The following is a 13,414-nucleotide window of genomic DNA, read 5'->3' as shown; positions in this document are numbered from 1 at the left end:
CCGTTAGCATGAGCAATCATTTTTTCGCGTAATAAGGAGGCACTTATTTGCTTGGGTCCCTGCTATCAGCCTCTCCACTTACATCCCTCTTCTGATGGCTGTTGTTTGTTGACCATGTTGACCACACCGAGAGGACCAACGCGATGGACGACGGCGAGGCCCGGGAAGGGAATGACCCTGAGCCATCGAAGCCATAGAGTGGATGCCCACGCTGAGGGGAGTATGAGGGCTGACTGGTCGGTTGTGGGGTGAGGCTGACTTTGCCGGAAAATAACAGGGGTCTGGGTGATTAGAGGGAAGGCCTGGCCAGCGGTGGGGTTAGGGTGGGGCGGTGAGGCCTGCGAGGCTGCACTGCCGCCCACGGGAGGCAGGAGCAGGCGGGCCCACAGGCACTGGTTTGGGTGGCTGGAGCAAGAAGATCAGAGGTTGAAGAAGCAACACGGCTGTTGGATTAACATCCGACGGTCCAGCTGTTAGAATCATTTGTTGACTAAGTTGACAAAGCCCTACATACGCGTCAACTTAGTAGGCCCACAAGTCAGCCACTGATACGTCTAATGTATCTATAATTTTTTATTGTTCCATGCTATTATATTATCCATCTTGGATGTTTTATATGCATTATTATGCTATTTTATATCATTTTTTGGGACTAACCTATTAACCTAGTGCCCAATGTCAGTTGCTATTTTTTCCTTGTTTTTGTCTTCTACAGAAAATCAATACCAAATGGAGTCCGAACTGAACGGAACTTTTTAACGAATTTTCTTGGACAAGAAGACACCCACGAAGCTTTAGGAGAAGGCCAAAAGAGCCACGGGTGAGCGACAAGCTCACCAGGCATGCCCTAGGGGCGCCCTATGAGCTTGTGAGCCCCCTGGGACTCCTCCAACCCTAATCCGAGCTCCATAAATGCCCAAATATTCCCCTTATACAGGAGGGCACACCAAAAATACTTTTCCGCCGCCGCAAGCTTCCGTTCTCGTGAGATCCCATCTTGGGGCCTTTTCCGACACTCCGCCGGAGGGGGAATCAATCACGGAGGGCCACTACACCAACCTTGCTGCCCTTCCAATGATGTGTGAGTAGTTTACCAGAGACCTACGGGTCCATAGCTAGTAGCTAGATGGATTCTTCTCTCTTTGATCTTCAATACAATGTTCTCCTCGATGTTCTTGGAGTTCTATTCGATGTAATCTTCTTTTGCGGTGCATTTGTTGAGATCTAATGATTTGTGGATTTATGATCAGATTATCTGTGAATACTATTTGAGTCTTCCCTCAACTCTTTTATGCATAATTAAGATAGCTTTGTATTTCTCTCTGATCTATTGATTTGCTTTGGCCAACTAGATTGATCTATCTTGCAATGGGGAAGGTGCTTTGTTTTGGGTTCAATCTTGCGATGTCCTCATCCAGTGGCAGAAGGGGTAGCGAGGCATGTATTTGTATTTTTACCATTAAGGATAAAAATATGGAGGTTTTACCATATTTATTGGATCTATCCCTCTACATCATGTCATCTTGCTTAAGGCGTTACTCCGTTCTTGTTAACTTAATACACTAGATGCATGATGGATAGCGGTCGATGTGTGGAGTAATAGTAGTAGATGCAGGCAGGAGTCGGTCTACTTTTCACGGACGTGATGCCTATATTCATGATCATTGTGTTAGATACCGTCATAACCAAGGTAGTCAGAGTCGGGATTCGGAGTTGGATCGATTTTCCTTAGACAGAATCGAGTCATAAGATCGAGTCATGGAATCGAGGATTCTACTAGATTTACTCAAATAGGATATTTTGTATGCACACAAGAAATTTATATAGGTTCTATAGAGTTTTGACACTAAATATGGAGCAAAGAACGTACACATCAATGCCAGTTGTATTCCACTTTTTTATGGCTAACCTACCATCTAGCTCCCATGTATGGAACATATATGAGAGGGAAATATATAGAACATTTAAGCCTTCGATGCAGGAAATTTACTTAGGTTCTTTTTAGAGTCCGTGAATAGTCGATCACTTGTCTATCTTACTTGCAGTGCTAAACCTTGAAAGGTCTTGCTATCCTTCTCCAATCAGTCTTGAAGCATCCTCCTTTTCACACCAATTCCATCTGTCGACAAGGCTGATCCTCAATTTTGATCTAGGGTTTTTGAGAGCTAGATCAATAGTGTCGGCGGCTGAGCGTTTGCGCTTGGGAGGGGAATAAAGGTCCATGAGGTATATGAAAATGGGTTTGGATGATGGAACTATTCTTCTACAACTAAACAACCGACTTAGATAAATTAGTAGAATCGGACATGGTCCATAGCATAGTCGGGATTGTACATGATTTTATGATTTGGATCGTGACTCAACATGGACTCTACCTAGTCCGGATTCATAGTGGGATTCGGATTGACATGCTTCCATAGGGTCGTGAAGTCGTAGGATTCTAGCAGTCGAGTCGGGATTCTGACTACCTTGGTCATAACTATGCGCTTTTCTATCAATTGCTCAACAGTAATTTTTTAACCCACTGTATGTGTTCTTTCAAGAGAGAAGCCTGATACGTCCATTTTGCATCATGTTTTCTTACTGTTATTTATGATGTTTTTATCCATAATAATGCTTTTTGGAGTAATTCTAATGCCTTTCCTCTCTTAATTTGCAAGGTACACACCAAGAGGGAGAATTCCGGCAGCTGGAAATCTGGACTTGGAAAAGCTACGTCAGGCTACCTATTCTGCACAACTCCAAACAAGCTAAAAGTTCACACAGACTTTTTATGGAATATTTATGAATTATTGGAGCCAATAAGTACCAAAGGGCCCCACCAGGTGGGCACAACCCACCTGGGCGTGCCAGGGAGCCCAGGCGCGCCCTGGTGGGTTGTGCTCTCCTCGGCCCACGTCCGATGCCCATCTTATGGTTTATAAGTCATTTTGACCTAGAAAAAAAATAAGGAGATGACTTTAGGGATGAAGCGCCGTTGCCTCCAGGCGGAACTTGTGCAGGAGCACTTTTGCCCTTCGGCGGAGCGATTCCGTCGGGGGAACTTCCCTCCTGTAGGGGGAAATCATCGTCCTCATCATCACCAACAACTCTCCCATCTTGGGGAGGGCAATATCCATCAACATCTTCAACAACACCATCTCCTCTCAAACCCTAGTTCATCTCTTGTGTCCAATCTTGTTACCGGAACTATATATTGGTACTTGTGGGTGACTAGTAGTGTTGGTTACATTTTGTAGTTGATTACTATATGGTTTATTTGGTGGAAGATTATATGTTCAGATCCATTATGCTATTTAATACCCCTCTAATCTTGAGCATGATTATTATTTGTGAGTAGTTACTTTTGTTCTTGAGGTCACGTGAGAAATCATGTTGCAAGTAATTATGTGAACTTGATATGTGTTTGATATTTTGATAGTATGTATGTTTCCATTCCCTTAGTGGTGTCATGTGAACGTCGACTACATGACACCTCACCATGTTTGGGCCTAAGGTAATGCATTGTGGAGTAGCAATTAGATGATGGGTTGCGAGAGTGACAGAAGCTTAAACCCCGGTTTATGTGCTATTTCGTAAGGGATCGATTGGATCCAAAAGTTTAATGCTATGGTTAGAATTTATTCTCAATACTTTTCTCGTAGTTGCGGATGCTTGCGGGAGGGTTAATCATAAGTAGGAGGTTTGTTCAAGTAAGAACAGCACCTAAGCACCGGTCCACCCACATATCAAATTATCAAAGTACCGAACACAAATTAAACCAACATGATGAAAGTGACTAGATGAAATTCCCATGTACCCTCAAGAACGCTTTGCTTATTATAAGAGACTGTTTTGGCATGTCCGTTGCCTCAAAAGGATTGGGATAACTTGCTGCACTTTTGTTACTACTATCATTACTTGCTTGTTACAAGTTATCTTGCTATCAAACTACTCTGCTACTTACAATTTCAGCACTTGCAGACATCACTTTTCTGAAAACTACTTGTCATTTCCTTCTGCTCCTCATTGGGTTCGACACTCTTACTTATCGGAAAGAGCTACAATTGATACCCTATACTTGTGGTTCATCAAGGCTATTTTATGGCGTCGTTGCAGGGAGTGAAGCGCCTTTGGTAAGTGGAATTTGGTAAGGAAACATTTATATAGTGTGCTGAAATTTATTGTCACTTGTTACTATGGAAAAAAATACTTGGAGGGGTTTGTTCGCGGTATCTTCACCTCGTCCGAAACCACAATTAATTACCCCTCAACCTACTTCACCTACTGAAAATATTGAATATGAAATTCCTTCAGGTATGATAGAACAACTTCTAGCTAATCCTTATGCAGGAGATGGAACCGAACATCTTGATATGCACTTGATATATGTAGAACAAATTTGTGGATTGTTTGAGCTTCCAGGTCTACCCATGGATGAAGTTATGAAAAAGGTTTTCCGTTTAACTCTGAAGGGAAAAGCATTGGCATGGTATAGGCTATGCGATGATATTGGATCTTGGAATTGGAATCATTTGAAATTGGAGTTCCACCAAAAAATTTATCCTGTGCATCTAGTTCATCGTGATTGGGATTATATATATATAATTTTTGGCCTCGTGGAGGAGAATTTATCGCTCTAGCTTGGGGGAGGCTTAAGTCGATGTTATATTCATGCCCCAATCATGAGCTCTCTGGAGAAATTATTATCCAGAACTTTTATGCTCGGCTTTCTCGTAATGATCAAACCGTGCTTGATACTTCTTGTGCTGGTACTTTTATGAAGAAGACTATTGAATTTCGGTGGTATCTTTTGGAAAGAATTAAATGCAACTCTGAAGGTTGGGAACATAATGAAGCTAAAGAGTCAGGTATTAAACTTAAGTGTGATTGTATTAAATCTTTTATGGATACCGATGCTTTTCAAAAGTTTAGCACTAAATATGGACTTGACTCTGAGATAGTAGCCTCCTTTTGTGAATCATTTGCTACTCATGTTGAACTCCCTAAAGAGAAGTGGTTTAAATATCACCCACCTGTTAAAGAAGAAACCAAAGTACCGGTACCAGTTAAAGAAGAAACTATACTTTATAATGTTTATCTAGTTACTCGTTCTGCTTATATAGAGAAACCACCTTTCCTTGCTAGGATAAAGGAACATGCTAAAGTTTCAACTGTTGTTTACAAAAGCTATATTAGAACACCTAAACATGATGAACAAATTAAAGTAGAACCTAGTATTGCTATGGTTAAAGATCTCTTAGAAGAAGATATGGCTGAGCATGTTATTTACTTCTACGAAGAAGCTGCTAGAATTGCCAAACTTGATAAACAAGATAAACATAGACCTGTTGTTGGCCTGCCCGTCATCTCAGTTAAAATAGGAGATCACTGTTATCTTGGTTTATGTGACATAGGTGCTAGTGTGAGTGCTATTCCTTACACCTTATATCAAGAAATTTAGAATGACATAGCACCCGCAAAGATAGAAGAAATAGATGTTACTATTAAACTTGCTAATAGAGACACTATATCATCGATTGGGATTGTTAGAGATGTTGAAGTCTTGTGTGGGAAAATAAAATACCCTACTGATTTTCTTGTTCTTGGTTCCCCACAAGATGACGTTTGTCCCATTAACTTTGGTAGACCTTTCCTGAACACCGTTAATGCTAGAATAGATTGTGAGAAACAAACTATAGGTGTTAGTTTTGGTAATGAGTCCCATGAGTTTAATTTTTCCAAGTTTGGTAGAAATCTTCATGAAAAAGAATTGCCTAGTGTTGGTGTCAAAACCGGCAGTTCTCGGGTAGGCGATCCCGAACTGTGCGTCTAAGGATCGAAGGTAACGGGTGGCAGGGGCACGATGTTTACCTAGGTTTGGGCCCTCTTAATGGAGGTAATACCCTACTTCCTCCTTGATTGACTTTGATGAGTATAGGGGTTACAAGAGTTGATCTACCTCGAGATCGTAATGGCTTTACCCTAGATGTCTAGCATGTATGATTATGATTGCCTCTACGGACTAAACCCTCTGGTTTATATAGACACCGGAGGGGACTAGGATCATATAGAGTCGGTTTACACATAAAGGAATCTTCATATCTGAACGCCAAGCTTGCCTTCCATGCCAAGGAGAGTCCCATCCAGACACGGGGGGAAACCTTCCATCTTGTATCTTCATGGCCCACCACTCCGGCCGACGTCACATAGCCCGGACGCCCGGGGACCCCCTAATCCAGGACTCCCTCAGTAGCCCCTAAACTAGGCTTCAATGACGATGTGTCCGACGCGCAGATTGTCTTCGGCATTGCAAGGCGGGTTTCTCCTCCGAATACTCCAAAGTAGTTGATCAAAAGAACTATATCCGGCTCTATACAATAGTTACAACCCTGAACCGCGAGGGTAAAATACTTAAACAAAAATAGGTTATGTCTTATGACAACTTTTTCGGTGAGGTATTGTGTTCCGGCCTTATTATTATTTTGAACTGTTTTTCAGCCTCCCGCCTCGCGTTTTGAGACGCAGTATTCATTGACACGTCTTGTCAAAGTAGAGATCGTGTCCCCTTATTGCGGGATTCTTATCAATACGGATTTGGGTAATCCAACAGTGCCACTCGCACAACTCTTGGGGAATAGGCGAGTTTTAAGGCTCGTGGGGGGATGTTCGACATTCACTGCCTTTATAAGAAGATAAAGACCCGCCTTTTAGCCCACGCCTTCTTCATCATTGTTGGCGTTCTGGGAACGGGGGTCCCCAGACTTGCCTGCCTGCGGCGTGGCGCAAAGGGGGGCCCAGCACGGCCCATCTTCATCAACACAGACCCAAGACCCTCGCGAGGGGCCAAGCCTCGCGGGGCGGATGACACGGAGCTTCCTCAGGCACGACCTCATTAGGCTGGCTCGCGAGGAGGCGGAGAGATCAAGGCGGGGTACCTCACGAGGTGCCCGTGACGCAAGCCATGACGACCAAAGGCGCCAGGCGGGCGCCAGCCGTGCAGTGTCCTCCTTTCCTCTTTGGTGCAAAGGGAGCAAGCGCAGGCGAGAGCATCAAGCAAAGGCACCCGTTTCGATGCAATGAGACCAAGACCAGTCCAACGGCAGGGAGGAAGTCATTGTGGAGCCCAAGCCAGCGTCACCACCAGAGTCTTTGGCAGGCGAGGACCAACTTTAGTCAGGATAAGTGTACCAGATGTTCCCCTCCAAAATGGCCAATTGTTGGCGCCCTTCCCGCTCAATATTTGGGAAGAGGCCCAGGGCCTTTGCCTATAAATAGGACTAGCCAACCCCAGGGTAGAGCAGATCGAGAATCGGCCAACCCAGAAACAAGCTGGGATCGGATCGAGTAGCATCACACGGAGAGAGAGAGAAGGGTGATTGAACTCCTCCTAGCAGTTCATCCCCACAGCCAAGAACAGACCCTCGCGAGGCTGTTCTTCCTTGTATTGCTCATCATCATCAGCCCAAGAGGCAATCCACCACACCACACACTGGAGTAGGGTATTACACCACAACGGTGGCCTAAACCAGTATAAACCATGTGTCTCTCGTGCTGTTCTTTCCATAGCTTAGATCTTAGCGAGGCGGAGGGGTGCAGGTAGGTAGAAGGCAAAATCTCCGCGCGCACCCCTGTGTTCGAACCTCAAGGGTCTGCCGGAACCCGAAATCCGACATTTGGCGCGCCAGGTAGGGGTGCATCGGAATCCACCTTCTACCGCTTCGTGTCCCGTCGCGTCGTCATCACCATGTCCGGCGACCAGGCGAGCAACCCAGATCCATGGGCGGCGTGGCCCGCCCGCGCAGAGCCGCTCGCCTCGGGCGACCCCGTGCCCCAGGCAGCTCGTGGTCCGCAGGGCGCTGCGGGCCGCGGGCGATGCGGACAGGCTTCGACAGCTCTCACACCGCGGCAGGCGCGGTCGGCAGCAAGGGCCTCCAATCACGCCGCGACCACGACACCGTACACCCGCCGGGAGCAGGCGAACTCAAGGGCCGCGCTCACGGTGGCCCGAGAGCTGCTGCAGTGCAGGCTGCTAGAGGGCGGCCGCGACGTGCTGCTGGAGCGGGTGGCAGAGCTCCTCGGCTTCGCCGCCTCGGGGGCTCACCCCTTCTGCACCCAGCTCCCATCTCAGGCCCAGGGCGGCCCGCGCGGGGGCTCCGCGCGCGCCCGCGGGCTCCAGGGCTACTCCGACGCTAGCGAAGCTGTCGGCATCGGACCGGCGGCGGCGCTACCCCCGCTCCCGGTCCGCGAAGAAGAAGGACTCGACGCGACCCACGGCCCCAGTGGACAGCCGCGCTACCACCCCACGGTGGGCGCGTCAAGTAGAGCTGCGTGGCACGCGGAGCACTACGGCATGGCCTTCGGGATGATGGCGCCAGAAGAATACGTGCCCCTCATGATGGACCAAGGACAGCCTCACGAGGGCGAACAAGGCTCGCTCCTCAGCCCAAGCTGGGGGGACGAGGCGCCAGAAGATGAGCCCTTCCAGGAGCCCCGGGACGGTCCCACTGGCCACGCTGGAGGCAACGATTATCGGGTACCGCTAATTCCTCAGGAGCAGGCATACGCTAATCATGGATCGCAGGAGCTGCAGGTTGCCACAGCGAGCAGCTGCCCCGCTCCCACAGTCTCCTACCCCTCGGGAGGAGGGCGCAGGGGGCTGCAGGAGAGGGGCCAAGATCCGACATCACCACCGCGGCGTTCTCAGGAGGTGTTCTCAGGAGGTGTTCTCAGGAGGTAGGCCCTCTTCTGGGGAGGTGCCTCAGGGCCTGCCCCTGGCGGAGGACCCGTGGTCGTCGGGGGAACCGCTGGCGACCGCTCTACCCCATCGGCGGCGTCCTGGTTTCCGGTCGTCGTTGATGGCACTAGAGTGTGGCGCAAGGCGGGGCCCTCGTCTGGCGATATGAAGCAAGGCCGGTACCTGTGAAGAAGGCCCAGTGCCTGTGAAGCTCGCCGCCCTTGACACTCTCATGTAATAATGAGTGGGGCTGTACACGCCCTGGAGTCTCAGGGGTGCCGGCCTCAGGCCCTGGGGCTCCCTCCCACGCCCAGTGGCAGCACTTAGCTCCGCGCTGGTGAGAAGACTTCCAAGACTAGATTAGGTGCCGGACGCGGCCTTTTGTCTGCTTTCGTTGCTTTTCCCTTTGGTTGTCACTTTCCCCCACTGGATTTAAGTTGGATTCGAATTTGAGATTTGCGTGCGTTCGGGGAAGGGGTGCTTAGTCTCGTTCGAGCAATTTCTTGCGTTTTGGTTACCACTTCACCTCAGCTGCCTCCCCTCGTGAGCCCCTTGCGAGCCGGGTCAGGCCTAGCTTGCGCGCAGCCCAGACTGCCGCCGCCGCGTCCTCTCAGGAGGGTTTTTACTGCAGATCCTACGGATTCGATCAGGGAACACTCGGGACACCACAGCCTCCCACAGGCTAACTCAGGGCCCGCACGGGACAAAGGTAAACTAGCGGACCAGCGCGTCGCTTAAGCCAACCACTTGGCGCGGGCGCATGGGCAATGTAATGTCTACTAGTACGAAGAACACAAGTTTTACATGAGGGGCTCCCCCTCCAAAATGCTCTCACAGCCATCAGGCCAAAACCTGAGTTCTATTCATGCAGGGTAAGGAAACAGGAACGGTGCATGATCAGTCGGATAAATCCCCCAATGCGTTCTCAGGAGCACCACCCGAACCGTTGCTGGCGTCGCTGAACTCGCCATCGCTGTCTGCGTCGCCGCCAGCGGCGTCAGGGCCGTTCACCACACCGCCCTCGTCGGCAGCCACGATCATGCCGTCGTTGTCTGAAGCGAAGGCCCTGACAAGAGCATCCACATTGTATTCCACCCAGTGCGCCAGGTCGTCCCGGACGGCCTGGGGGACTGGGGCGATGGCGGCGTCGAAATCGAAGTGGGGATCCATGTTCCGGAGATGGCTGAAGACGCGAGAAAAGGCGTGCCCGAGCAGGGCGCGGCTCCTCTCCTCCACCAACCTGTCGGCCCTGACTGACCGCGCCTCCAGCTACGTCATCACGTCGGTGAAGAACTGAAGGTTGTCGGCGTAGTTGAGTGCGTGCGGCTCGCCAACAGCCGCCTCACAGATGTTGCCCAAGGCCGTGTTGGCTCTCTCCCGGAGCGTGGTGAGCATGGGGTCATGCTCATGCTCCAGGATCCGCCGCTGACGTATCTCGTCCGCATTCTGGCGCGCGACGACCTCAGCCTCCTCCACCCGCTGGCGAAGAAGGAGCACCTCGGCCTGGGAGGTGGTTGACTCCCCTTGTGCTACCTCAAGGGCGGCCCGAAAAGCATCGGCCCGCCGCGTCGCTTCCTTCAGCTTGGCCCTCAAGGCAGCAGTCCTACCTTCAGCCTCGGCCCGGATCAACTCCAGCCTCTCCTCGAACTCGTGCTCGAGGTTCAAGCGCACCATCGCCACCCGACATCCGACCTCTTCCAGGACACAGGCTTCCCGTGCAGCGACATCATCCTCTGCCTGCGTCACCAAGCGCTCCCTCGTCTCCAGACGCTCGTACTCGCGGGTACGTTCGGCGGCTTCCAGCGTCAGCGCCTCCTCACGCTTCTGGAGCTCTGCTGGGTTGCCAGAGGCCAACTTCATTGACGCGAGGGCTGCCTCGCGCAGCTCCACTTGCTCCTCCAGTGAGTGGCACCAGGCCAGGAGCTCTCGAGCCCGCTCCTCCGCCGCCTCTCGCCGCCGGTCAGCTTCCCGGGCCTCCTCAGCGGCCCAAGATCGGGCCTCCCGAGAGGCCACCAGCGACGCCTTGGCCTCTGCGTCGTCAAGATCGCGCTGACGGCGCGCAAGGGCGATGGCGCCCTCCAGCTCGCGCCTCTCTGCAGCCAGGCGCAGGCCCTCGGCCTCAAGGCGCGCGTCTTCATCAGCAAGCTCCTCACCAAGCAGGCTCACCGCGTCAGCCGCCCTTCAAAGGAATCCTTGGCGAAGAGCGTGACGCTCCCAGGTGCGCTCGAGCATGTCTTCCACACCATCATCTGCCCCGAGCAAGCGCCGGGGGCCACGAATCAGCACTCCCCCTCCGGGCAGGGGCTGGGGGCTGGCACCCTCGCGACGGTCGGGCACGCCACGCCAGAAGCCCGGCCTGGAGCCAGCCCGTCCCCAGATGAAGAGCGCAGGGAGCGCCTCAGCCAATCGTAGTCCACGACCAGGCGAGAAGCCCACAGCAGGCTGGCTATGCCACGAGAAGGCCCGCGAAGGAGGATTGCGAGGAGCGGAGGGCCACGATGCGCCTCGGGACGGTCCGCCTCTCCAATCGCCCTCACCGCAAGGGCTCTGCTGCTCGGAGCGCTTGAGGACGATGGAGGGGGCGAAGCCAAGGGAGACGGCACCTCAGCCATCTCCGCGAGCTCGTCTGGAAGGGGCCTGCGGAGCAAGGATCAGTAAAAGCAACAGAAGGATCGGGAGCTAGGAAAGGAGAAGGCTTACTCATCAGTGGCGAAGTACTTCCTACGCTTCAGCAGGCGACAAGGGTAATCATCGCCCAGGGCCTCCCTTCTCTTCCGGAGGGCCTCAAAGTCCACGCGGAAGCGGCCCAAGAGTTGAGCGCAGGGATCAACCTGCGACGAAGACGGAGCGTCAAGTAGATCCGTGTCAGGGGCACCTGCCTGATGCGCGCTGCCAATCGCCTCGCCAAGAGAAGCGGCTGGAGCCTTAGGGGCCTCAGTCGCAGGCGCTGAGGGCAGCTGCTTGCCACCCTCAGCCTCAGCGGCACAGGCCCCAAGAGCTGCTCCCTCATGAGCACCGCCTGGCGCTGTCACCCCGCTGGGAGCCCTCTCGGCCTCTGGCGCCTCATGCCTCCCTGCTCCGCCACTTGAGGAAGAGTCGCCTTGGCCGACTGGAAGGGCAGTCACCATCACCGGGTTCTCGCGAGGCCCCTGGAGGCCGGCGGGGCCCTTCCCCCACTCATCAAAGATAGGCATCTGATTCACAAAATCGCCCTTGTTCTGGTAGAGGTACATCAAGGCCCCTCCCTGCTGGATGCTGCCAGGGTTGGGGTCCCCAGTCAGGATCAAGAGCGCTGTCCTCAGCACTTCAGGCGTCAGGTCCTCTTCCTGGAGCCTCATACGATCATCACGCCCGCTGAAGGCCCACATCCGGCGGGAGTGGCGTTGGAGAGGAGCAACGCGGCGTAGCAGGAACTCCTTCACCACCTTGGGCGCTATCACGCCAAGCGACCTCAAGAACACGAAGCGGTGCCAGAGGAAGACAAGTCGGGGGCTCTCAAGCGTCTCCTGGCCCCAGCCCGAATTGGGGACAGCAGGCGAAGTTGGCTCCGATAGCAGGGGGCTGGGCACCCCTGCATCCACATACAGCCACCGCTCGCGGAACCCAGCCGCGGGCAGAGGGAGCCTGAAGTCAATCCCTGAGGACGCTGTCTCAGACGCGGCAACGAAGCTTACGCATGCCCAGCATTGGGTAGGGTCGACAAGGCGTAGAGAGAAGAAGTGGCGCAGCAAGGCAACCGAAGGAAAGATGCCCATCATTGCCTCGCAAACAAAGGCGAAGATCGAAAGGAGGGTGATGGATTCAGGACCCAGATGCATCATGTGGATCTGATAGTGGGAAAGCACGGCATTGAAGAAATCAGAAAAGGGGGGAACCACACCCGCCCACAGGGCGTCGGCAAAATACGGGACCTTGGTGACTATCCTGTCGATGGAGAAGTGGGACGCGGGCCAGGCCGTCGTCCTCCCGCATTCGTTGAAGATAGTGGACAGAGCCGAGCTGACCTTGCCCAAGCCCTCGGCGGGGGCCGCCAATGGCGGCGAGCAAGGCGGAGGCATGGGTTTCTTCCCTCTTCCCTTCTTTGTCGAAGCCATGGCGATAGGAAGGGGGGGAAGGTTCGAGATTGGGTTGAAAACAGAAGCTGGAGTTCGAGAGGAGGAAGGACAGAGGGCGCTCGAGCAACAGAAAGGGGAGCGGCTGTGTACGACTACGAGTCCGCCTAGCATGGCGCAAAATAAGGGGGCGTGGGGGAACAGTGCCGCCCACGCCCAATCAACCGCCACGCGGCGCCTAAGGCTGCAGGCTGTTAGGACCCGTAGCGCTTCGCCCTTGCCCTTTCGCCTCCTTGCACGGCCAAGTCCGGGCCCGCCTTGGGCCCGGGGGCTACTGTCGGCGTTCTGGGAACGGGGGTCCCCAGACTTGCCTGCCTGCGGCCTGCGGCATGGCTCAAAGGGGGGCCCAGCACGGCCCATCTTCATCAACACAGACCCAAGACCCTCGCGAGGGGCCAAGTCTCGCGGGGCGGACAACACGGAGCTTCCTCAGGCACGGCCTCATCAGGCTGGCTCGCGAGGAGGCGGAGAGATCAAGGCGAGGTACCTCACGAGGTGCCCGTGATGCAAGCCATGACGACCAAAGGCGCCAGGCGGGCGCCAGCCGTGCAGTGTCCTCCTTTCCTCTTTGGTGCAAAGGGAGCAA

Source organism: Triticum urartu, chromosome 7A (genome assembly GCF_056163025.1).
Source record: "Triticum urartu cultivar PI428250 chromosome 7A, HENAU_Tu73, whole genome shotgun sequence".
Classification (NCBI taxonomy): Eukaryota; Viridiplantae; Streptophyta; class Magnoliopsida; order Poales; family Poaceae; genus Triticum; species Triticum urartu.
Note: the sequence above shows the minus strand (reverse complement) of the source record.